This window comes from Paroedura picta, chromosome 4 (genome assembly GCF_049243985.1).
Source record: "Paroedura picta isolate Pp20150507F chromosome 4, Ppicta_v3.0, whole genome shotgun sequence".
NCBI lineage: Eukaryota > Metazoa > Chordata > Lepidosauria > Squamata > Gekkonidae > Paroedura > Paroedura picta.
In genome coordinates this window covers 116,209,935-116,236,470 of record NC_135372.1, presented here as the reverse complement: position 1 = coordinate 116,236,470, position 26,536 = coordinate 116,209,935, and the positions used below count along the sequence as shown (strand labels likewise).

Sequence of the window (26,536 nt, the reverse complement as noted above, 5' to 3'; positions counted from 1 at the left end):
TCTCCAATTGTACAGAAAAAGTTGTTAATAATATATTTAGAGATACTTTATTGTGTAAATAACAATCATGTATTTTCAAATCTACTTTGTATATTTTTTGTTTATTATTGCATTTGTCTATATCTCTAAAGCGGGTCTAAATAAAATAAAAATTTGTTATTATTAGTAGTAGTAATGTCTTTTATAAATATCAAGTCCATCCTGTCCAGATATATCCAGTTCCATAGACTAAATAAAACATCCAAAGGACTAACCTTACCTACTAATATCCAGTAACCACCACAGTGTACTTCTTCAGATAATATGTTTAAGTGACCCAAAGGCCTTTAACAGTCTCTCTATATATACAACCTTTTATTAGCTCATTAATCACTTTATTAACTGACTTTACTAACTTCCAACAAATACTATTTAATGGAAGTTCAAGAACACGTGTCTTTAAAGGGCATGTAGACATACCCACATAAACCTTAGAACAAGGACATTTAATTAAATACATGACTTGGGGTGTGTTGCAGTTTATGAATCCATTTAGAGCTATCTTAGTAGCATTTATAGTGATAGAACTTCCTTTCACTTTCTCCATAAACTTACATGCCTGACAAGAGTCACATTTGATGCTGCTACTAGTAAGTTTTGTTCTCTAGATGTAAAATTTACATGGGAAATAAGTTCTTTTGTATTTCTCCTTCTCTTCCATGCAAAGATGGGTTTTAACACCTTTACTGTGAGAAATTAAGTGCCAATGTTTTAAAAGCACATTTTTAATCTGGTGTGAGTACACAGAGTGTACACAAACCATTCTATTGCTTGTTTCCCATTCCCTGTATGATAGTAACAACTCCCTCATTGAGAAAGAAATATGAAAACGAGACTGTACCTAGGACAATTTGGCAGTTATAATTTGAATAAACCTTTGGTTGCTTTGCCATTGCCTGCTTGATATTTCTTCATTTATGTTGTCTCTGCTGATGGGTCATCTCCTGCTTCAATTGGTTAGAGAATAAGCAACGGGCTTCCCCTCATCCTACCAGTAAGCATGCAGCTCCAGTTGCCACGGTTGCTATGGGATGGCCTTGGGCTTCTTAAACAGGGTAGCAATTCTCTGTAAAATTCTTGCTGCTGAAACATTCACACTGTGGTTTCCCCTATGCTTCCCTCTACAACCTCATGAGAGTTACACTTGCATGCTTTAAAAAGATAAATAATATAACCAAATGTGTCAATTTTTTTTTTAATTTGAAAAAGTTCTCTGGTAGTGCAGGGTAAATGTATGAAATGGCAGCTGCAAGGCAATGAGGGCCAAAGAGTTTTACTTCCACATGACTATATGGCTGAGAGTGACCAGCATGGCCTATGAACCACAGGGCAAATGTGGAATGTCCTAGAGTACTGCTACAGTGATTGTGCAGGGATGCACCTAAAAACAGAGTGAGATGTCCTCACTCCTTCAGACTCTCTCAGGACATTGCTTTAACCCTAGCTCTCCATGTAGCAACAACAAGGAAAACAGACAACTGACCAGCAACAAGATAATAGTCTCCTATTGGAGATGGTATGGCTGGGTTTGCACCTAACAACAACGGCTCAGTTACTTGACGGACCTTAGCAGACCATCATGGAATCACTCTCTGAGGCTAGTTGTTGTTCCTCCCTTGTGGTTCTTACACATCTTAAAGTTTTATTTCCATGATGAAGACAATAAAGATCCATGGAAAGGCAATATGACCACTAGTCAGACTTCTCATCATTTCATTTCCTAGAACTCTTGCATCCTATAGTCATTCCCCCGGCCCATGGCCATTCCATCAGTGGAGGAGGGGGGATTTTTGCCAATTCCTCCTCTTACCACTTCCCCCCTCCATGCTATTTTTGAGGATGCCCTCACCCTGCAGGAACAGAATTAAGGGGGAGAGTCAGTGGGCTGCATTGGAGAAGTGAGTCCCATTCTACAACCTTGGTGGTCACTTGAGGTGCATATAAATCAATCGTGACAGCCATTCTTATAAATATGTGCATTATAGTTCACAAATGTATATAGTTCACGAAAGGTATCTTAGAACCTGTTTGTTTACCATTCTCTTGAAATGTCATTTGGGAATTCAGCTCACCCTCTGGAGGTGCTAAGGAGGTCACTGCTAGTCACAGCTTTAAAAGGCATGGAAGGCAGCTTTAATCCAATGAGGACAGAAAGTGCTACAGGTGCTAAATGACCAGGACAAGATATTAGCATCTGAATTAATTTGTGATTAAATGCTGCAATTTAGCTCACAGACAACAGAGATCCTTGAAAGGACAATCTCAAGATGGCAGTTCAAAGTGTCACAAAACGAATGCAGAGAGAACATCAAATCCTCTGCAGTTTATCAGGCATAAAACGCATAAACAAAAGAAGGCAAGTGACTACAGCATTTCTGGGGGAGTCTTCACAATATATAATTAATAATCCCCACCCCCTCTGTAATGACAGGAACAACAATTTGGGTAGGGGTTGTTGCTGTTGTTTTTTTGCATCAAACTCCACAGAGCTTCATTTAGTTCACAGCATGAATCCTGTCCATTAGAACTTCAGCAAGATCCAGTCTCTAGAAATTACTTTGAAGAAAATCCAAGAGTTTGTTTTCCAGAGTAAAGAATGCCAGAGAAACCAACACAAAGCAACCCTCCTACTCAGCAATCCACAATGTCAGCTTGAAGACCACACAAATCAATTCAAGTCCTCTCCCTTTGCCAGAGAAACAGCAGCCCAGCAAGAATGCAAACACTGCTGGACAACTCTAAAATAAAATGTGTCAGACTACTCACCACTAATGGTGCGCAGGGTGTGTGAGTCGGCTGTTCCTCCTTGCCCACTAGATGAGGAGGCGAAACTGAGGTCAGTGTATTCCCTTATAGTCCTGCTGTTACCTGCATGGGACAGGATATAGAAATTGTGAATAGTCATAGGACAGACTTAAATGGAAAGTTGTTTTCTGTGCAAAAATGGTGACCTATTTGGTGTTCAGTAAAATAAAACAATCACTAAACATAATAAAGCTCAAGTTGATAGCTCACTTCTACCTGATTGGCCCTCCCTGGAGGTGTGCTGCCAATATCCGAGTTCTGTTTGTGGTGTTTGATCTGAAACCGAATGTTGTTGAAATTCATTCATGAACTTATGGATGGTGGACTCAGAACTTGTGGGCTGCCATCCTTTCCCCTTTCCAAAACCATTAACAACTGAACAAAAATGTTTCTGGGACATATATTTTTAAGAGATTGTCTAAAAATGAGGGGCCAATGGAACGTGCTTGCTGATGCTGATTTTTATCACCTTCCCTTCCTGCAGCAAGCATTGAGAGATCTGAAAAGCTGGTATGGGCCATTCTGGAATGAAAAAGGCACCTAGCCAAGGGACCTGGTGTAAAAAGGGGAAACTGGACAGAACCATCCTTTATCCTGCTCCTGAGCCAGTGGAAACTTGGCAGGCCAAAAGAGAAGATAGGGATGACTTCTTCCACTTGTGTCTTCTTCTCACGACAACTCCCCTGCCAAGGTCATGTGCCTTTATGTTCCTGTTGAACCCTGAATCCCTAATATCAGCTTTGTAGAAGCTCCTGGTGGAAGGAAGAAGGCAGGAAAGAGTTGCATGGGTGAGTGCCCTTCAGCTGACCCTTAGTTGAATCGACCCCGATATTTTGCATCCGCAAAAATTTCAGCTGTGTAATTTGAATGTCAACAGAAAAGATGCGGGCAGACCCACATCGCTTATGATAAATGTTAAGTTGGAAGGTCAGCTCATCAGTCTAAGATGCCAGACAAGAACATCCTCCTGCCCCTTTGATAATTAAAGACCCAAGTCTGTAGTTGGCTACACTGTATCATTTCAGAACATGAGATTGGGGATAATTTTTTAAATAGAAAAGTGATGGCAGGGAGACAAAGGGCAGGCCTTTCCCAAGGCAGGAAGGACGCTTATGTTGAATGTGCTGATGTGAGATCACCCCTTGATTATGCATTCAGGTTTACTCGAATTCCTCCTACAAAACATAATGCGACAATGTACATGCAGTTTCATTGCTTTGTTAGGTGGACTTTTCTTATCCACACTACACTGACCCTGTAAGTCTGGCCTGCTCTTGAGTTGCCAACAGGCCTGGAGAATAACAGTTGCCAACAGGCCTGGAGTAGAGGCTTAATGTGAGCAAATGGGCCATTGAAACTTTTCATAGCCTGGAGGTAAATAACATCATCCAATACACACAATCCCATTAAACCTATGCTAAAGGGACCAGACTTTTGTCTCCATATAGTTGGGAACCGTACCCAGCTCAAATATTGCTGATCTAAAAATAAAAGAAACAAGGGGAAAAGCATGCTAAGCTTTCCACAGCATAAATGAACAGTTAACACCTGACCGAAGTCAGCAGATCGGGTCTTAAAGGCACACCTACTGTATTCATAGACTTTTCATTCCACCCTAAGGGTGCTGATGAAACATTTTGTACAATACAACCACTGTTGTTGTTTTTTTTAGCACCTGTTAAATAACGCTGTCGCTCTAGTTAGTGCCAGCTAGTCTTCTTAACTTTTATGAAATTCAGAATTTGTGTTTCTTGACAGGAGCCTTTAGGCACAGAGAATAAACAACCCTGACTAAGGGGTAACATTTATGATACATTTTGCAGTGCAAAATATTTCTCCCTGCCATGTCCAGTCTTGCCATAATGTTGGAACAATGGTGAGATTGGACACAGCTGCAGAGAATGATGAGTTCTATTGAGTTTCCTGCTTGTTTCTCTTCCATTATTTTAGCACATTTTAACTTGAGGGCCAAGTTAAAGAGGATGGCAGGTGATCCATAAACACATCCCCAGATGTTATAAACTTCACATTGGAGCTAAATGGGATCAATGTGCCATGTGTGTGTGTGTGTGGGGGGGGGGGGAACAACAAGAACTTCATTTTTCACCCACATTATTTTAGAGATCTGAGTTGACTCCCTAGAGACAGATCTGGTGTATAGAGGGGACAAAAGCCTGTATTTTCTCCTCCAGCAGAACAAATAGCAGTCCTCTAGAGTAGCAATCCCCAACCTGTGGGCCGCAGACCACATGTGGTCCTTCGACTAATTGAAGGACACCTTCTCCCCCCCCCCAGCCCTTTACTTCATCCCCCCCAGCCCTTTGCAACACACTTCGGGTGTCATTGTCTCCCATCACTCCCAGATGGGACTATCTCGTTGCAGAGAAACAAGCTCAGGGTTCCCATTGATTTGTCATTGTCATGAGTTAAAATTTCCATGAAAATAAAACGTTCCTTATGTTCAATGTTGTGGCGTGTCTGTATCTTATTTTGAAGGGATGTTTAAACATTACCATAGCGATCAGAGAGCGTTAGGGGAGTGGTTGAGAGTAGAGGAGTAAACTACCCCCCCCCCACCTGGCCTCAGTAAAATTGTCAAGTGTTGAGTGGTCCCCGGTGATAAAAAGGTTGGGGACCACTGCTCTAGAGGAATCATGCTCAGGGCATGGAAAGAAAGTTAAGACCCCCCCCCATGTCACTATACCATTTCAAATCAGTCTCCTGAATGGCTGCAAAAAAGGAATACATTCCTACGTCTGAGTCCTCAAGTCTAGTAAGATCCTGAATTTACAGAATCCGGTTCACTCATCCTATCTCGGTATCTACTCCTTACATGAAGGGATTTAGTGGGAGAAGATGAGACATACTGCACTACTTGTATAGATTATTCTGGAGAAGTTCCTGAGAAGTCGTAAACCTGGACTCATGAGGGTCTTTCTACACAATCATATTTTATTTTATCATAATTAATCTGTGTTCAGTTGATTTCTATGTTATACTGCACATGTTGTGTAAGTCTTTCTTCAAGATTATAGGGAGAAGATTTGAATTGAGTTCCTGAAGCAATGAGTCCCTGAAACAACCCCTCCTACTCCATTATTTCCTTCATATATATCATATCCGCCAATCACTGATACCTAGCAAACTGGACAGAGATAAGGGATTGGTGATCAGGTCTTCAGTATTTTGCTTTGTTCAGCCCTAACTCTCAAATGGACTTCTGTCCTCCTGCACGCATCCAATGTCAGGGTAAGTGCTGGGTTACACACCTTTTCTGTTCCTTCCCTTGCTGAACAATACTGTTAAATTTTTAAAATGGTTTAACCTCTGCCCCTAAATTCTTTGGATTCTTTGTGTTCTTTCTCTGTGCCCCAGTGGTGATGGAAATAAAATGAATACATGCTGAAGATCAACCAGGACCCCCTCCCTCACTGTTTGCCATTGTATGGATAGCTGAAAAACTGAAGTCACAGGTTAATCCATCAGATGCTTTGTAATTATCTTCTTCTGCAAGGAGATATAGATCTAGCCATCTTTCACATTTTCTTGAAGAACTAGTAGAGCACTATAAGTATTCTCACAACATGGCGTGTAGATGAAATATTATAATATTACCATAGGAAAGGGACTTGTGTAGGGATATATAGCACAATATTCAAACAGAATAGTTAGGATTTGCTTTAAATAATTTTGCAGAAAGGCTCCAAGGCCTTCAATCTGCCTTCAATATTCCCTAGATTTCAAAACTGTATTCAACATGGGAAGTTGCTTGAGAATACAAAGTATCATAAATTGTAGAATTTGAAGGGACCTCCAGGGTCATCTAGTCCAACCCTCTGCAGATTTTAGAAAATTGACAACTACTTGCCCAGCACAGTCTGTCTTTAAGGTGGCAGATCAAAATATTCCTTTTAACCCAGGCTATTAATGAAAAGGTTTTATCTTTTCAGCTGTCTTCTGGTCTGCTTCCGGTCTAAGGTACATTTTATTTATGCTCCCTGGCTTCTTTTTTAAATAGCTTGTTCTTCTGTTGAACATGTATAATGATATTATAGTGTTAAACCACCTTGAGGAACAGTCTAGAGAGGCACCATATTAGACTGTCAAACAGACAGACAGAGGTGTGCATCTGGTTCTATAAGAGCCAGAAAAATAGCCAGAAAAATATTTATTGGTATTTATTGACTATTCTTTCAGCCAGATATAGAAGGCGTGTATTTTTGCCTATTGAGCATAGCCAATTCCAGATAATACTGGGGGGTAGGGGGATCAATATCCAGGAAAACAGGATTGCTACAGCTAAACAGCATTTAAGGAGATTGAACTCCCTTCAATTGCTGTTCAGGGTGAAGCTGCATTTCATGCATTCATGAAGAGCCAACAATACTTTTAAATGCCTTCAGTTCCATTATTATTGGAACCAATATAAATATGTATCATGATTTCATTTTACTGTTGTACACCTCCCCGAACCTGCTTGTGGGAAGGAGCAGTTGTTGCTGTTGTTAGTTGCGAAGTCATGTCCGACCCATCGCAACCCCATGGACAATGATCCTCCAGGCCTTCCTCTCCTCTACCATTCCCCGGAGTCCATTTAAGCTTGCACCGACTGCTTCAGTGACTCCATCCAGCCACCTCATTCTCTGTTGTCTCCTTCTTCATGGGAATTGTAGTCCATGGACATCTGGAGGACCACAGGTCCTATTAAAAACCCTTCCTCTTATCCAATGAATGCTAAGTTTACTCATTGTCAAAAGCCTTTTGAAATTCCAAGTATATAATGTTACTGGGTCACCAATGTCTACATGCTTGTTCACTTTCTCAGCTCCAAAAGGTTGGAGCAAGTCTCAAGGGGGTGGGCATTGCAAAGGTGAGATGCTACCACTGAAAACACCCTTTACAATGCTCTTCCTCTTGCTTGGTTCCTTCTATGCTGGCCCTTTAAATGCCAGGAGAAAACATACTTTTTGTCCAGGCTTTGAAGTAACAGTTAATCTTTTCAGTTGTTTTATGGCCTGACTTCCATTTTTATGGATATTTTATGATGTTTTTTATGTCCCTGGATTGTTTTTAAGATAGGCAGTGAAGTGCAGCTGTTATAAAAAAAATTATATGATAAAGATAATAATAGAGTCAAGAAGAGGAGAGAAATAATATTTTTGTCTACATGTATCAAAATGCTAATCCCAGCATACTGTGAAGCTCAACTGACATTCCATCACTCTCTAATGTGAACAAGAACCAGAACCCAATGCAGGGCTATGATAGTTAGGGAGAACTTGATTCTCCGTGTCTCCTGTTGAACTCTAAAGGACAAAAGAAACAAGCTGTAATCTAGGACACAATTTTGAGGAGGTGAACTGAATGGATATCTTGAGGAGAGCAGTATCTCTCATCTAGTAGCTCCAGTACTGAGTATGGGGAGGGGAGGAAATATATTTCTGCTGTTCCCTGCCTACCCTTTCTATCAAACTACCACATAGGAAAATAAAAATTGAAGTTCAAAATCATAGTATCTAGGAAGAAGGCACTTTGATAAGGAAATCATAGTGGGGGAAAAGGGAATTTGCAGCATCTAGAGACATGGAAAAATAAGTTTGGGTCACTTTGACCCATCTTGGAACAACCCTGTGATGCATGTCTCTACAAAGTAAATCTATAGGCAATTGTTTGAAAAGTACTAATCACTCTTGCTCAGGAGAGCCTAAGGACATTCCCTCATTTTCCTTTTATGCTATGTAAACTTCTTTGGAATTTTCATTTTGTTAAACACAATTTGGGAAAAACAAATATACTTTGGGAAAAACAAATATATCCCTTGACCTGCAGGATTTGAATCAATGTTAAATATAGTCACACCTCCCAATGTAGAGCATAAACACAATTGCTTCTGTTTAAGTAAGCAATCTGCAACCAACCCCAATTCCAGAAGGGATTCTGTGCCATCACAATAAACAAATGTATTTGCTCAATTTCAGCCAGGGATAACTACTGCCAAGAATCTAGAATCTGTTCCATAATCTGATGCCAGCCAGAGCTAGACATTTGAGTCTCATATGTCCTAATTTATTATTCTTTTTCATGTCTAGGACCCTGAAAAAACAAGCACCTCCAAGGCACATACAGGATGATCTCACACCAACATATAGCAGCTTTTGCAGATCTAACTTGAGAGGTCAAGATTTCCAAACACAGGTAGGACAACCAGGAAAGGACAAAGTCCAGCATTTATTTTTTAGAAGCCACGTATTCCCATAGGTACCCTTTGCTGTAAGATTGGACTGTATGCGCTAATATCAGCCATGGCAACATGGACTGTTAAAAAGCACAGCTGGGGCAGTCATCTACGTACATTGCATGTGGAAGGCATGTTGTGGATATATATATGCACATATTCAAGCTTCAGCCCCTGTATCTGGATTAATAAACAATTTTGCAGAAACCCATCTAGCCAAATTAAATTAGGAAAATAAGAGTATCCCTTCTATATTGGTCTATCCAGTTCAACATCTCATTTCCATAAGGAAGGCCTACAAACAGCACCAAATTTAATGGCACCTTCTGTGGTTGCTCCCCACTAGTATTCAGAGCTTGGAGTACTGATGATCCTGTCTTACATGAATTTAATGGAATCTAAGCCATCAACAGCAATCACTATACCTTGTGGTGGTGAATTAAGAAATAATTTATTATTTACTGAATAAAGATGAGGCATTAAGTATTAAGATTGCCTGAATGTGAACATTCCATTGCAAATGCTGCATTTCTAACTGGGCAAGGTTGCACCTTCATGCCTACTGAAAGGGTATAAGCTGTTTCAAAGATATTATGAAGAACTGGCCAAGACAACCCAACTGGGACAAGTCTTTGCAGCTTGCCTGCTTCAAATTTTAGATAGAGCCTGGAAATTGCATTGTCTCCATTAACTCTGGTTGGGTATTAATAGCTGGCAGCTGCACAATGGAATGAAGATATGAGCAACTGCTTTGTGTTGAAGTGATTAACTCATTTTCCATTTCAGCTTTGAAGGGCTCAGGAGGAAACTTGAGGTGAGTGGCAAAGAGATCTGTGCTAACCATAATTGTGCACATTTTTAATTATATTGGCAGACTTCAGACTCTCATGTAGTCTGGACGAAAAACTTCAGCAATCCTAAACATCTGAAGAGAGAGTAAAACATTTGACCTAAAACAAACAAAGATGCAACAAGAAGAGGGTAATTCTTTTCACCAATGTCTTCAGGGGTAATATTTCTAACAGGGCTTCCTAACGCTTGCTAAGCTACATAGATTTGAGAAGGATCTATGACTCAGTGGTAGGACATGTGATTTGCATGCTGAAGATCTCCCAGCGAAAAATTTCAGGTAGCAGGTTTGGAAAAAGGTCTTTAATTTGCACAAACCCCTAGAGTTGCCAGATTCTCTGAGTGAGGCAGGGGGTCCTCTGCTACCAGATCCTGCCTCTTAGCCACCATTTAGGAGGTGGCAGGGGGACTTACCTGGAGAAAGATAAAGGCTCCAGCCTTGTTGCAGGGTTTGCACAGAAAGTGATGTAATCGCACCAGCAACGTCCAGGCGATGCTTTGTTAATTGGGCAAAAACGCTATGGTAGAAGCTAGTTTTACCATAGATATTTTGTCCAAATACCTGGATGCTACTGGTGTGATGATCGGCAACCCTACAACCCTCCCCACCAAGGCTGCTTCCAGTTAGAGTAGACAATGTAAAGAAGTAGAGTTAGCCCCATATTGTGTTTGTAGACCCAGGTGGGATGAAATGTAAAAAAAACAGACACCATCCATACAGTTTTTATAGCAGTATCTTCTTCACAGACTTCCTTCTGTCCAAACCAAAAAGTTAAGTATAAGGCATGTAAGAACTGCTTCCAAACAACACACCAAGAAAGGAGAAATCTACCTGCTTTCATAACAGCAGGTTCAAGAGACTCAGCTCAGACAAAGAACCTTTCAGCCCACAAAAGAACAGACACCACGGGCAAACCCCAGGGAGCTCTACCTTAAATACAAGAAACCATCTGCTGCCATTAATTATGCCAGAACCACAGAGGAAGGAAGGGTGGAGTACACCTGTCTCAAGCTCAGCTTTGGAGGTAATTAGCTTTACTCCATTTAACTGTGGGCCTAATTATCAACTGCATTTGGTTAAAAAAAAAAAAAAACAGGCTTGGCCTGCTCTGTAACTGGCTATTAGTATTACTTTATCAGTTGACTGCATCTCTTCAAATAGCCCTTCTCCTTCCTCTCCCAAAGAACTAACCCCCCCCCCCTTCCCCTCCCACTTCTTTTTAGTTCCAGAGTCACAGGCAGGGCAGGATGAGAAGAGGCTGACATTTTTCTTGGCGCAATTTGCTGTGGAATTTTTCAGCAGAGCCGTTTTGTTCCCCTACACCAACGTGACATTAATTGTTGTTAAATATTCTTATCTGTTACATACAGTTCTGTTTCAGTAAAGGTCAGCGGTTGCAGCCATGACAGGGTCTGCTGTTGCTGTGCTGTAGAACTAATCAGTCACTCTCGGGCGGTGTGTGGAGTCTCTCCCCCCCCCCCCATTAATTCAGGCTCAGCAGATAGACTTTAAAAATGCAAAACATCTCAGCTGCTCAGATGAGTATTAGGATATGAAATTATTAGCTCAGACTGCTTTGGAAGGCTGGTTAATATTGCCTGTGTGATTCTAGCTACACCGCCTCATTAAGGGGCCATGTGAGGGTCCACAGAAAAAAAATCCTTCTTTAATTAAAAAGTCAGTATGGTCGGCAGGGATGAAGGCCAAGATCTGTCACAGGAGTTTGTCCAAGATGGCTTCTTTCATGTTTAATAGTAACAGGATAAAATTAAACAGGGCTTTATCTTGCCCTTGCCTCACAGAATTTTTTTTTAAAAAAAATATAAAGATATTAGAAATAGTGTTGAATAGTACTAGCAGCCAGTGAAGGAAACCTCCCCAGGTATATAGCAGCGCTACCAAATATGTACCTTAATTAGAGAGAACAAACCAGGATGAATGGAGACGCGACCACTGGCTCTTCCCTGGAGCAGTAAATGTGATTCTACAGGGACTGCCCCAGCCATGTGCCATTGAGAGAGACTTTTGCCACTCACTCTCTTATACCATCTTCTAGGGGCTCAGCCTGTCCATATCTGTATTTATCTCCAGCCCTGAATCCCGGAAGGCTAGATGTTGTAGCCTGAATTGCAGGAGAAAAGGATAGCCCTATTGAGTATGCAGAAAGGCAGGCCTTGCTGTATCCTCTAAGGCTAAGTTGTGGCTCTCCAGATGTCCATGGACTACAATTCCCATGAACCCCTGCCAGCACATTTTGGCCACCCTTGCTCTAAGGCATCATATGTAAGGGTGGCCTTTACGGTTGCTAGCTCAGCGCTGGCATCTGACAGATTGCAGGGGGTGAGGACCTGCTGATCAATGTCGTGGCAGCATCACAATGCCACTTCTGGTATAAACCAGTGTGATTACATATAGAGATATTATTTCCAGTTAGCACTGGAATTGACCATGTAGCATTGGCATGACGCCAAATCATTCTCTTCCAAATCCCCCATCACCCAGTTAAACAGTGGCCGGGAATGGAGAGTCCAGGATAGGATGTCTCCCATTACAGTGATAAACCTGGACTCTCTAGTGAACATATCTACTTCAGTCCAGTATTACAGTTAGAGTGGTCAACTCTGAGTTGGAAAAATTCTGGCAATGTAGGTGTGCTGCCTGGGGATGGAGGGGCTTGGGGAAGGGAGTAGCTTCAGCAGGGTATAATGTGATAGGGTCCACCCTGCAAAACAGCCATTTTCTCTAGGGCAACTAATCTCTGTAGTCGAGAGATTAGTGGTAAATCCAGGAATCTATAGGCCCCACCCAGAAATTAACAACTCTATGCAAGCCAACAAGCAACAGACTCCAGTAGATTCAACAAGAAGTCTCTTTATGGTTTCCATCTGGGAGAAAACACTTACAAATGTAGGGCACATAAATAATAGACTCTCAATGCCAAATCACAAAAATGTGTCACTAAAATGACAACCCCAAAACGCAGAATTTATGTGAGGCCTCTCATATCCAGGACAAATGGGTAACAGAAACTAGTTGACTTGAATTTATACATACGTGTGTACATCACAGATTTGTTTTTTTTAACAAACCTGGCTAACTGAAAGATTTCATATTGCCTGCAATTCCTAGAAAGTAAGTCCTGCTGAATTTAGTAGAATGACCCCTGTGTATACATAGGAATGTAGCTGATAATCTCTGCATCACCTCATGCAGAGATTATAAGGGGGGAAACTGCCAGTCTAAAATGCCTTCTAAAATATGTCTTGGATGAAGGAAGTGCCACATGGGGATGGCAGAGGGGAAATGACACCCGGAAGAAAGGATATGACCCAAAGATAGTTGCAAGTGCCTGCATGGTATCATTGAATTCCACTGGAATATCCATTGCTCTCAAATAGCTTACTAGACTAAGCCAACTGTAGTTGGTGAGTGCCTGCATGGGAGACTTCATGGTGCCATGAGGGTGGAATATATATGAAGAATAAATTTATGGTATAGCTAAGAATCATTATAATAATGTTTACAGATACTTCCTTCCTAATAATCAACTTATTTGTTCTTGGTAGTATTCCAGGACTATAAGAAGTGCCTGCTGGTGTAAACTGATCACCCAGGAGTACAAGTGTTCAGTGTACTTTGCTATTTTAAATCAAGTGCCCAGCATTATATTTCTTGCATTAAGTTGAAGTGTGTCGATGTGGGATTGTATGACTGCAGTCTCGCTTGGGACGTCTTCTCAAAGGTCACATCTCATGCATGCTCATTGTTTTGCCTCCAGCAACTCGGTAACACGTTTATATTTATGTCTTTGAAAGGAGATCCAGGTTGTTGCTTTTTCCAGAGACGCACATTTCTTGTATTCAGAGAGCTCAAAAAACAATTACACTTGAGACTGACTACATATCCCGTTTATTAGAGCTTAGGGGATGTAGCTCAGGATCCAAAGAGCTGCTTTAAATGAGGTTGGGTTTGCCATGAAAAATGGTAAGCTTTTGTTTGAGAAACAAAAGTCCAGAGCCCCTTTGGGCACGTGGAATCAGTTCTTTGGATCTTGGATCATCTGTAAATATCAACACAGAAATTTTCTTGCCTGCGTTATCTCACAGTGCTGGAATTAATTTGCTCTCCTGCAAACTTCTGTTTAAAAAAAAAACCCAAAACTTTAATGGATTATGATATAAATATTCACCAACTGTTTGAGATTTGGCAATCAATATTTGACACCCAACAGATTTGATAATGGATGCTTATATTTTACATATGACCTCAAAGCTTGATCTGCACATTTTGATATTTTTGAATGTACTATATAGCAGGGGTAGTCAACTTGTGGTCCTCCAGATGTCCATGGACTACAATTCCCATGAGCCCCTGCCAGCATTTGCTGGCAGGGGCTCATGGGAATTGTAGTCCATGGACATCTGGAGGACCACAGGTTGACTACCCCTGCTATATTGGAGAGCGTTTGGCAGAAGATGTAGGGTAGCAGCCCTCAAGTATCTGTCAGTTGTCATTTAATTACATGTAGTAAAGTCTGCTTTGGTACTCATTTTCACATCCATTAACTGGAAAACAATCTCCATAAACAGCCGACAATGACAGTTTTGAAATCAGTGTATGTAATTAATACCTATTAGCTCACTATCAAGAGGGAAAAGAATCATATCTGCAACTACTGATAATGGCTCAAACGTAGCAAAAGGTTTCTTGAGAGTTATCATGGATCTAAAACTCCATAAAAACGTATTTTAAAGCAAACAGCATCCTGCTTCAAACAGGTTGCACTATGCAGCCTACGAGTAGGGAAGGAGATGACGTAACCAGATCAGTTAAGCAATGACCAGAATGCCATGCATTTGTATAGTGCTGCTCCAGAATTATACTCAATACTTGAATCCTTGAGTAATGAAACTTGCTAGAAGGTATTGGGTGTCCTACTGAGGTCATCTCCACTGAAAAGACTAATTGGCTGCCTACTGCTTGAGGTGGGGAGAAGCACTTCAAGAACTTTTCAGATGCTGATTTGGAGACGAGAAAAATAGTTGTGCCACTTGCTTTGTCATAACGTAGTAACAATGGGACAACCCTCCCCCACAAAATCCCAAAGAAAAGAAGCAAGCTAGCTCTGGCAATACCCGCTTCCTTTAATCTTTAAAAGGCCTTCAGAGGCCAGGCCTAGCCCCACAGAAAATAACAGCCCTTTAAAACAGGGAGACCAACAAAAGCTGAGCTGATTAACTCCTATGGCCGGTCCCTGCCCCCTTTAAAGTACGTAAAAAAAGAAAGGACTGAACTGGTTCTGGGCTTGTGTGGCTGGCACCATCCTCACTGGTGGCTCTAGGGCCATGTTCTAGGCCTTCCAGTTTCAGTTCCTGCCACTGGCATCAAAGGTGGCAAAGCCAACTCCGTCAGGAATCGGGCTCCCAGACTCCGGGGAAGTTAGGTCTATTCGACTGTGAGCTGTTAGTTGGCTCAGATATTGGTTGGCATATTTGGTTGTTATTTTCTATGATGGTAGACTTGTGCTCCAGAACTCAGGGGGTCTTTCCACAGAAATATAAACTTTACATTTTAAAAGGAAGAGGGATGGCCAAGTATGCTTGAAGAGGCCAGCATCCTTTCTCGCCCTCCTCCCCTCCTAGGTCTTTCTGCCTCTGTTGAGAATGGAAACAAACTGGAAGCCAGGGTAGATGGAACAAGACTTGGGTATTATGGCCTCTATGACCCACTGTAGTCAATACCTTGACCACAGCATTCTGCACTAACTGGAGCTTCTGGACAGTCTCCAGTGGCAGCCCCCACATAGAGCACACTGTAGTAATGCGATGGACTCTTATGGAATCCTGCCACAGCAGATAATTTGGCCTCATAGGGAAAAAACAACAACACTGATTTGAAGGGACAATCTTGAAGGGATAACACAGACATGGTAAGGATTCCTGAAAACACCAAAGGGCCTAATCAGGTTACATTTGTAAAAGACTTCCTTAAAGACATGTTACACCTAAACTATCCTGTCATGACAGAAAGGACTCCAGGACCATGGGTGAAAAATCTACAACTGGACCATACTCAGCCTATTTATTAAACAAGTCTCAGGAGGAATAATATTCTGCATACAGCAAAATCTGCCAGACTGCTATTTTGCCATGATGTCAAGCATAAAATTCTGTCCTTCCTGGATATGGCCAAACCAATTACTGGTAAGTCTTCCAGAAAGCAAGACAAGCAGCAGAAGAGACAAAATCTTGAATCACTGCTGGACTGTTCTGTGTAAAAACTAGAGATGGAATTAATTCTTCAGGTCTCCACAACATCATGGAATTGGATATGTGCTGAAAATGTACAAAGACCTGTTCCGGAGATGCCTTCTTGTTATGCCATTTGGGCATAGCAAATGGGTACACATTTGTGTAGCACTTTCCATTTTAATCCTAAAACTCTTTTGGTCAACAAAGAAAAGCATAAGATAGGATTTAAGGACCAATACACCTGCACTGAAGCAGTTGGTGCAAACTTAAATGGACTCCGGGGAATTGTAGAGGACAGGAAGGCCTGGAGGATCATTGTCCATGGGGTCACGATGGGTTGGACACGACTTCGTACCTAACAACAACACACCTGCATATACACCAGTTGCAATGTATGGCTGTGAAAGTTGGACCATAAGGAAGGCCGAGCATCAAAGAATTGAGGCTTTTGAACTCTGGTGCTGGAGAAGACTCTTGCAAGTCCCTTGGACTGCAAGGTGAACAAACCGGTCAGTCCTAGAGGAGATCAGCCCTGCCTGCTCCTTAGAAGGCCAGATCCTGAAGATGAAACTCAAATACTTTGGCCACCTCATGAGAAGGACAGACTCCCTGGAGAAGAGCCTAATGCAGGGAGCGATTGAGGGTAAAAGAAGAAGGGGACGACAGAGAATGAGGTGGCTGGATGGAGTCACTGAAGCAGTTAGTGCCAACTTAAATGGACTCCAGGGAATGGTAGAAGACAGGAAGGCCTGCAGGATCATTGTCCATGGGATCACGATGGGTAGGACATGACTTCGCACCTAACAACAATAACACACCTGCATAATGCTGTATGCAATCGGAGGCTATACCACTGTTTGTCCATGCATGTTCAAGGCCAAGAAAACACTGACCTTAAGATCCTGCAAATCAAGAGACAGACCGATGGGCAGATAAAAATACAGAGGGAAGTGTCAAATACAAGCCAGTCAGAAGAATGTACATCTTGAAACTGGAGACTGAACCATTTATTGTGCTGAAGATATTATAAGGTCTGTAAGTAAAAGTTTCTAACACATGCTGCCTTCATGACTGATATATTCTTACCAACTGCACCCAAGGGGAGTCAAATTTCACTTTTCAAAAGCAGAAAGACTTCCTCTTCTCCTTGGCTCACCCAAACCCATTGACTTTTAATTATTTTTAGCCCCAGCATAGAGTAGAGGAATGTACAGGGAAGAGGCAAAGTGAAAGTGGGAGAAAATGGGATGTTCGGGGTGCAAAGGTTTACCCTGCTAGGGTTACCAATCATGTCTCCAGGATCACCTGGTAGTAGATGTTTTGAATGATTGGCAGCTGTTCTGTCAAGACTGATTGACATTTCATTACTGAAGAGGTGCAATGTTCAGACAATATTTTTATTAAAAATTTTATTAAACTTAAATACAAAACACTTTACACCAATAGAAACAAACCATGTCCCCCTATGCCAAAAGTTCACCCAGAGCCAAACTCATAGTGAGAGCAGCAACCACCTTTTAGATCCACAAGTCTGCTCATCAGCACTGGTGAGGCCTTGTTTTGGACATACGTGAACCCATGAAGCTCTCTTCTACTAAGTCACACACTTGATCTATCAAGGTCCATGTTTTCTATTCAGACTGTCAATGGATCTTCTGAGTCTCAGGAAGAGATCTATCACCTTGCTACTTTGATCCACAAGGAAAAGTGGGATATAAATATTGCAATTCACAACTGAATCAACTCTTACATTATCCTTGTAGTTTGCCAGGAATTGGTTGAAACTGCAACTTTCTGCATGCCAAGCAGATGCTGTACCACTGAGCTATAGCTATACCTCAAAGGAAGTGTTATTCTCTGCCGCTTTACCTACCCACGATCCAGTGCCTGCTTCAGGTCCTTCCTCCAAAAAACAAGATGAACGTTTGAATGACAGACCATGGAGAAGTAAGGAAGGAGAATTAAACTCCTTACATATAGATAAATTACACCCCACCTTCATCTTCAGCTCTGTCCATACACAAACACAACAGATGTGTGCAAAAAAACACACACACACAAACACAACCTGGCTACCACCATCCCATTGAGTATGGCCTTCAGAGCAATCATTTTCTAAACTTGGTCCTATGGTGTTCTTTGGAAATTTAGAGGTTCCTCAGTCAGAATATCACATGGATATTTTTCCTAAAACAAAAGCTACCGAATCACAACCCATCTTCTTTTACAGTGGGCAATCACACCAGAATATCAGAAAAAGCCCTGAGATCAGTTCCCTTGGGGTAACAGCTAGGCTTTCCATAAAACACTTTCATTCCTATGCTTCAACTTAAATTTGCTTGTAACACAGTGTACTGGAGATGGGACAACTAATAACCCAAGCTGTTTCCATATCATCCAGTTCCAAACCTTAGACTACCATAACAGAATAGGCCCATCTGTGGTGTTTCCTGGGGCTTTTCAAAAAAAGACCCAAACTGGGGCCTTTCCAAATAACTGAAAAGGTCCAGATTTTACTGTTAGTTCTATACTTAGCTAGCCTTGATCTGGAGCCAATAGTGTGATATTTCATCCCTAGATGATGAATGGGAAATTGCTACAGAGGGGAATAGTCACTCAAACCTTTTTCAAAAAAGAAGATAGATATCAACTTATACGCCAGTACATAAAGAGTTGCCTAATACCTTGAAAATGCCTCAGTATTGATGCAAAGTGCTCAGCTTTTTTCCTAAAAATCTAGACAAAAGAATGTTACTTGGTAATTTGGCTACAGAACATATTTACTATGTGTTTACATATATTTATTCCTCTTTCTTTCTACAAACAACTTAAGGCTGGAACCAGACTAATATTTTTGATAATGGAATGGAGGAGCAATTTCTATAAACATTTCTCCTTCTCCCACTGCAGATTTCCCTCATATTGTTCTCAGGGTTTGCTATTCCCTAGGAGGAGTTTGTGGAGATCAGTTTGCTGCTTTGGGAAGGGAGAAGCAGGAAAGTTCCAGTTCATTGATGGAAAATTTAGTCTGGATCCAATATTTGCTCACTATACTTTGAATGAGAAAGAAAAGAAGAGGGAAAGACTAAAATATTTAAAGGAGGTCATTTTGGGAACTCTCAATTGTGCCTTTTCAATCCATGATGGCAAACTGATTTGCAATTGCATTGGGGGGTGGGGGGGTTGATACAAATTGGGCCTGACAAAAAGATGGAAAACCAAGAGTGAAGTGCAATGGGTTAACCACAATGTCACCTGGATTCATCATAAAACTTGGGTGAGTTAATTAAATCCACTCTAGACTAACAGTTTGTGTGAAAACAGAAGAAGTGAGCAAACCAAGTGCTGTCAACATTTGTCAAAGATTTCTTTTTATTTGTTCTCATTACATTGTTTTGATTTTCTCTGTGAATCATCTGTTTTGCAGTGGGTGAATGCAAATATGTCAAAGAAATAGTTCTTCCCCTGTATTGGCAGCAGAGCTTCCCCAACCCTAAGGCAGGGACTAGAGTTCTTCCAAAGTTACGCCTGATTTGCAGACTAGTGAGATCAGTTCCCCTGGAGGAAATGGCAGCTTTGGAGAGAGGACATTGTGGCACCTCATCCTCACTGGCATCTCTCCCTTCTCAAAGGCTCCCCTCCCCAGGAACTGTCCCTAAATCTTCAGAAATGTTCCACAATGGAGTTAGCAACCCAGACTGGCAATTAGGATTGTGTGTGGTGTCGTCTGAAGCGATGCTGCCGCGCACAACCGTACTGGCAATACTTTTAAAAGCAGGAGCATGAAAAACTGTATCAATAGAAAAAGGGAGAGCCAATGAAGAAGCCACCACTGACTTGACTTCTGCCACAAGATGATGAAGATGGGTAAGCATGTTAGTCTGTCTGTAGCGGCAGAAAAGATCAAGAGTCTATTAACATCTTAAAGCACCTTGTGGAGGGGTATGAGCTTCTCCTGAAGTGAGCAGTGACTCATGGAAGCCTAGACCTTATTAGTCTTTAAGGTGCTACTGGACTCTTGCTCTTTTCTACTGCTATAGACAGACCAACACTGTTGCGCATTTAGATCTTTCTCTATGGAAGGCCCCACATTTAGCTGTACAGAATGGAAATCCATCAGCCTTGTGAAGAAACTTCCACAGGTATCTTAGATGTGAGCAGTGACTCACAAAAGCTCATGCCTTGCTCATCCCTTTCAGCGTTCTACAGGGCCTGCAAGACAGAGCTCTTCTGCCTGGTCTATGGTTGAGGCCGGCACACTAAGGAAGATCTCTTTGACCCCCCTCAGGACTTGGGGTTATCTGCCCTTTCTTGCCTTCTCTATGGGTTTGAAGGGGTATTTTACTGGGGGGTTTATACAGACATTTGTAACCTACCATGAGCCGCTTGGGAGTGGCGGGTAAGAAGTCTAATAAATCAAATAAAAATATTCGGTTAGTCTCTACTGGTTTCTTGCTCTTTTCTACTGCTACAATGCAGACCATGTTGTTTCCTGGTATTCTACTGTACTTATCTAAAGTGCAAAGTGATGTAGCCACATCAGAGGCTATAAGGGGCAGTGAGATCATTGGAACTCATGTAAAGAAGCTTTCGATGAGAAATGTACTTCTAACAATATGTATTAGTCATAAATACCCCAAGCCATACACTCAGCATTGGGATCATCCTATTTCCTTATGAGGCTTGCCAACCAGCTGTTATGGTGGGTGATCTCCCACCACTCTCTTCTGACCCCGACTGCTGCTCAAATGAGGGATGGAGAGGGAAACATGAGAGGTAAAGATGTTGTGTTTATGTCTCTTACACCTAAATTCTAAAAGTGACGTCAATGGTGCTCTAGGAGACTGGCAAAATGCAAGAGCTTTGGTGACTTTGGGGGTTTAGCCATAAATGACGACAGGCTCTCCCCCTCCATACTCCGCCCAAAAAGGCTCCCAAGGATTGGAGGCATGTGCCTTGCAATCCTATGCTTTATTCAGTACCACTCATTGATTCTGAAAGCAAATACCACATTTGCAAGGCTTTCCTGACAAGGCCCCAGTGGCCTCAAGTGGACTTTGGTCCTCCTCCAAGTAGCACTGGATGCACTTAGCAAGGCTGAATGTCACAGGTCAATTTTCCAGCAGGTGTCAGGAAAACAACAGCTGCACTGAGGAACTGGCTACACTGCCCAAGATAATGGGACAAAGAAAAGGCACATGAAATATCTAAAGAGAGAGTCTTGTATTTCAGCACCAGTGGCTGCCAATTCTCTTCCCAGTTACCAGCAGTTACTGATAGAGACACATGATTTACTCCTTCATGTCCACTGTCACTGTACCACTTCATATGTTAATTTTTCAATGTTAAGGTTTGATGATGGCTACCATATTGGGAAGATTCAATCTCCCCTCCCCCTCCCCGCACAGTCATTTATGGCATTTCAGAAATGTTCTGAATTTGTAGGCCAAACGTAATCCTGCTAGGCCCCAGAAAGGGTTAGGGATCTCAGACCATTTTTAACAATTTATCAAGCTGAAGAAGAGTTGGTTCCTATATGCTGCTTTTCTCTACCCAAAGGAGTCTCAAAGAGGCTTACCTTTGCCTTTCCTTTCCTCTCCCCACAACAAACACCCTGTGAGGTAGGTGAGGCTGAGAGAGCCCTGATAGTCCTGCTTGGTTAGAAAAACTTTATCAGTACTGTGGTGAGCCCAGCTGGCTGTATGTAGGGGAGTGGGAAATCAAACCCAGTTTAACAGTTTAGAAGGAAATTTTGAAATGAAAGCTAAACAAATCAGGGGCATAGTTGTAGTATGGACTGAACACTAAAGAGAGCAAATCATTATAGTGAATTCTTTTTCTTAACTGTTACCTCTGTTCTTTATTTGGAATATTTATTTATTTATTTATTTATTTTTAATCACAGGTTTATCCTGCCACTCCAAGCAAAACCGGCTCATGGTAGTTTACAGTCAATAAAATATACCATAAAACATTGATAAAACACCATAAAAACATCAAACTAGAGTTCATTAATACTCCAAAATCTCAAATCAGAAATCAATGGCGTATAAAATACAAATCTCCACCCCCATGACTCAATGCGTCGGCACCCACAGTCCAAGCCATCACTGTTAAATATGGTGTAACACAGGGGAGTCACTGGCCCAGTGGTCCCGGGCATAGTGTAGCACCTAGCCCAGAGACCTGGGGGTTGCTACCCAATCTTATAACCCCGGGCTCTCCACCCACCCTCAACCAAATGCTTGGTGGAAGAGCTCTGTCTTATAGGCCCTGTGTAACCACAAAAGTTCCATCAGGGCCTGCAGCTCTTCTGGGATCTCATTCCACCAGGTAGGGGCCAGGATTGAGTGAAGTGCCCCATAGGGGGCATAAGCAGGTAAACCAAGCAAAATACACTCCTCTAGTATAAAACTAAATTTTATGAGTTCTTATAGCTAAACAACCAGTTAGTGGCAGGGAGGGATATCCACTTTCTGCAAGACTAACTTTAAAGTAGAGCATTGCCAAAAAAAATAACTCCTATTAATAGAAAATGTCACTCAGAGATGCTAGTGTATCACTTGCCTTCTGAGAATCTGTTTCTAGGAGACCACTTCATTCCCATTGTAAAAAACTGTTTCCTTTTGGTAGAACTGCAGTTTCCATTCCTATAAAAACGAGTCCTATATCACTGCTGATAAGTGGAATCGATAGACCATTGCCTGGTTAGCAGAGGACTGGCCAGCAATCTGGCACTTGAATATAGCCACAGGCATTACTTTATGTTCCATGGCCCAATGATACTTAAGTTGGTTATTTCTTGCTTTCACTTGACTGAATGTCAGACCAACCTAAAAAAAAAAATGACTTCCAAAGTTTTACACAATGCACTTTAATCTTGGATGTAGATAATGGGACAAAGTCTGAAAGAAAGCGTGTTGGCTTGGATGGAAATGTAACTGCTCCTGGCTTTGGGAATAAATCATAAATTTCAAGCAAAACTGAAATCAAAGTTCTGCTATTTACAATTTTCTGATGCATTTTCTGATGCATAATCTTCTGACAGAAAGATCCCCAAGTGACTGTTGACAGAAGAAGTAAGTGCAGCATGATGGATCTCACCAATGCAAATTGGAATGACCTTTTGGCCAAGAAGGATGGGCACTTCTCATTTACACTGAATATTAAAATTAAGCATCATTAAGATGTTGCTTTATTTGCAAGAGAGAAACAGAAAGACACAATGTCTCAGGCGGAATTAGAATGATATGCAATAAACCAGACTAACCCAGGGGTGGTTTTTTGGCATGGAATGGGAGCAGGATGCAAGGAACTGGAGGTAGCTCTTCCCTTTACTTGTCACAGCATCCTGGCATGCTAGAACTTCTGGGCAGGCTTGAGAATCATTTGAGCACGAGGTCAGTTTAGTCAGGTCCTAAAGCCCTGGAGCTCATATGGCCAAAGGTGATATCCAGTTGGTCCGCTATTGCAGGTCTGTCCCCTTGATTTCCACTTGCTGGGCTTCAAGGTAGATTCCATACCCATGGGATACTCAGTAGCCTCTGCAAACTTCAAAACCTTCAGTATCTTCCAAGAGTGGGCAGTTGAGGTGTGGACACATTTCCCCAGTTTATATTCTTCCTCAATGATTTTCTGCTCGCTAGGCAGAAAGGTAGTCCTGCATGCATTGAATGGCTAGTTGCCTTCCAGAGTTTGGGAAGGGAACTGGAGGGTACCTCTGGTTCAGGATAAATTGAGCCCCCTGTGCTCAGTTAGTCTACCTGGGCATCCAATTGGATTTAGTCAGTGAAATCCCTGATGACCAACTGTCAGCCTTGTGCTCACTGCACAGCACTCGCTCATAGCAAGAACACCCTAAAGGGGCTGCTGCCCCTTCTCTAGCTCTTGGACATCATCTGTAAGTTAGTTTTCCCAGGGCAGCCTCACCTACCTCATAGGTTCTGTTGCAGGGAGAGGAAGGGTAGGCAAATATAAGCTGCTTTGAGACTCCTTTGGGTAGCAAAAAGCAGGGTATAAAAAAAACATCTCTGCTCTTTTTTCCAGCCCAGTATGTTCCATGCACAAATAACAACACTGCTGATGCAATGTTTAGGAATGGGAATGAACCATTAAAATGCAGTTTGGTTCCTGGTTCATGGGCTGTCTGGGCGTAAAACAAACCAGTTCAGTTTGTCATCTTTGTGATGCAGTAGAATAACAGTCTCCACATGGCAGACACACCAAATTCACAGGGGATTTTTGGCTGATTCTCCTTTACCTGCCCTCCAAGTTTGGTGAGGATTGGATTTACAAGGTCTGAGTTATGCCCTCCCTAAACAAGGTGCCCCCAGTAAAGTGCTTTCTGTGAAAATGACAAGCACAGGTTCAGTAGGTTCAGGAGTATATAGAACATTCCCTGTTCAAGCTAGAGACATCAAACTTGCAGGGGACCTCCCCTTGTTTGTTGTCTACATGTCCTTCAGGTTATTTGCCAATTAAATTTAGAGGATCTATGCCCCTCCAGGGGCATTTCCAGCCCACAATTTGGAAACATTTCCACACCCTCCCCAGGGACCCCTTTGTGACAGAGTGTCAGTGTCAGGTCTGCCACACTCTGGAGGGAACAACCCTCCCACACACACACACACACACTTGTTCTCTAGTATCCTCTGCAGGCACCTACAAAGGGTGCACCCAAAATGGTGGCCAGTGGGGGGAAGAAGAGACCCACTTCCTCTCAGCAGGGAGAAGCAGAGGGGGAGTGAGAGGCCCATCCAAGAAAGGCTCCCTGCACTCAGGCTGCCACGGGTGGGCCATTAAAGTGGGCCATCCTCCAAGAGGTCAAAAAGGCTACATAGAGGATTCAGGAAGCAGTCAGTCACCATGTTAGTGAGATTACTTCTGTGGATGGCTAACCTTCTCCCTTGTGGAAGATGTAGCCATTCATTGCCTGCAGTGATGATGGTCAAGGCTTAGCTCTCCAGAGTGCAAGGCATAACCAGGCACTTCACAGCAAGCCTCTGAAGGACTGTTGGGCATGGCCCAAGCCACCGGATGGGACAGTCCTGACTCCAGCCTATAAAGTAGTTCTGCTCCATGTTAACAGGATGGATAAAGATCACACGGAGAAAAATATTGCTCCCGTGATGCAGAGTAGCCTGATGAAGTGGGTGGGTGGGGGCAACATTGTCTGTGCCTACAGGTCATGGATGCTGGCACCAATAAGCTGAAAAACAAACTGGGATCACTGGGTAAGACCCCCTCTCCAAACAATCACTGTGACTTATAACCATGATGTTTTATAATTAATAATTCATATGGTCTGTACATATTTCATAGATTACAGAAAAATATCACCACTAATGTGATTTTCTATCACAAATTGATCAAAGTCCCATCCTTTGTGATACTGTAGAACAGCTTCTGTAATGTTGCAGTAAATGGTTGGCATCTAAATATAAGACCATGTCATAGTTGATCTTCCTCAGAAGTTATTCTTAGTTGATCTTCCTAAGACGTTCTCTCTCTAGAATTAACCATAATCATGATAACACAAGGGACACCATGTAGCCGAATGGGATCTTAATATTATAAAGAACCATATGTTGTATTATTTAGACTTTCCTCTAAGGAGAAAGGGGAGAGCAGATAGATGAGAGGAAGAACTTGGGTGGAGAGTATTGTGTCACTGACAAGAAGCCAGTGCACTGTCATCCATAGTACATACACAAGATGGTGGGGCATAGCATGTAAGCCAAGTCTTAATGTGTGCAAAATTAGGAAATATGAAAATACAGGCTCAGTTTAGAACAGGATTGCAAAGCACTATGCAAAAGTTGCATGACCTTGAAAGGGCCATGATATAGCTAACCGGCTATACTAGGCTCCACATTGTGAACACTAGACTGCTCCACCCTTGAAGGGATCCGAGTGTAAGAGAGAATGCTGTTGCCTCAGAAGTCACAAACACTTGCTGCATTGCTGGTGAGCACCTGAACGTGGAAAAATCAAACAGATTGTTTGGGGAAACAGGCTTGTAATTCCTAAGAACCCCAAATTTGTATTCCCATTCTAGGGAATCATTATGATGATCTGAATCAGCATGCACCTCTCCCCCCCCCCCCCCATCTTTGGCTTGAGAATTTTATGTGCACCACTAATACATGTTCACACAGAACTGAATTCCATTTTGCTCACTGGGTCTTATTCCCATGTAGGATGCAGAGGTTATTGGAAATGCTTGAATAAAGGCATGTGTCTGTGAGGGGTGTTGAAAGAAGGAGAAAAATGGAGCCGTTCCTGTCTCACTCATGCAGTGATGTTCAGGCTAAGGAGAAGCCTGAACATACTGCTAAATGATATGATGAATGTGAC

General features: G+C 42.1%; 1 protein-coding gene across 3 annotated transcripts in view; it reads right to left on the bottom strand.

Annotated features, from left to right (window-relative positions):
* RALY (RALY heterogeneous nuclear ribonucleoprotein) overlaps positions 1-26,536 on the bottom strand; it is a 285,956-nt gene that overhangs the window by 190,396 nt on the left and 69,024 nt on the right. Inside the window, exons 1-2 of one of the 3 annotated variants that reach the window (XM_077335296.1) lie at positions 11,298-11,323; positions 2,806-2,907 (exon numbers count right to left, since the gene is read on the bottom strand). The exons of 1 other annotated variant lie outside the window; for it this stretch is intronic. The gene's annotated coding sequence lies outside the window, so the exon portion shown is untranslated. Of the gene's footprint in view, positions 1-2,805; positions 2,908-11,297; positions 11,324-26,536 lie in introns of those variants that run through there. One more of the 3 variants, XM_077335295.1, reaches the window with a different exon arrangement.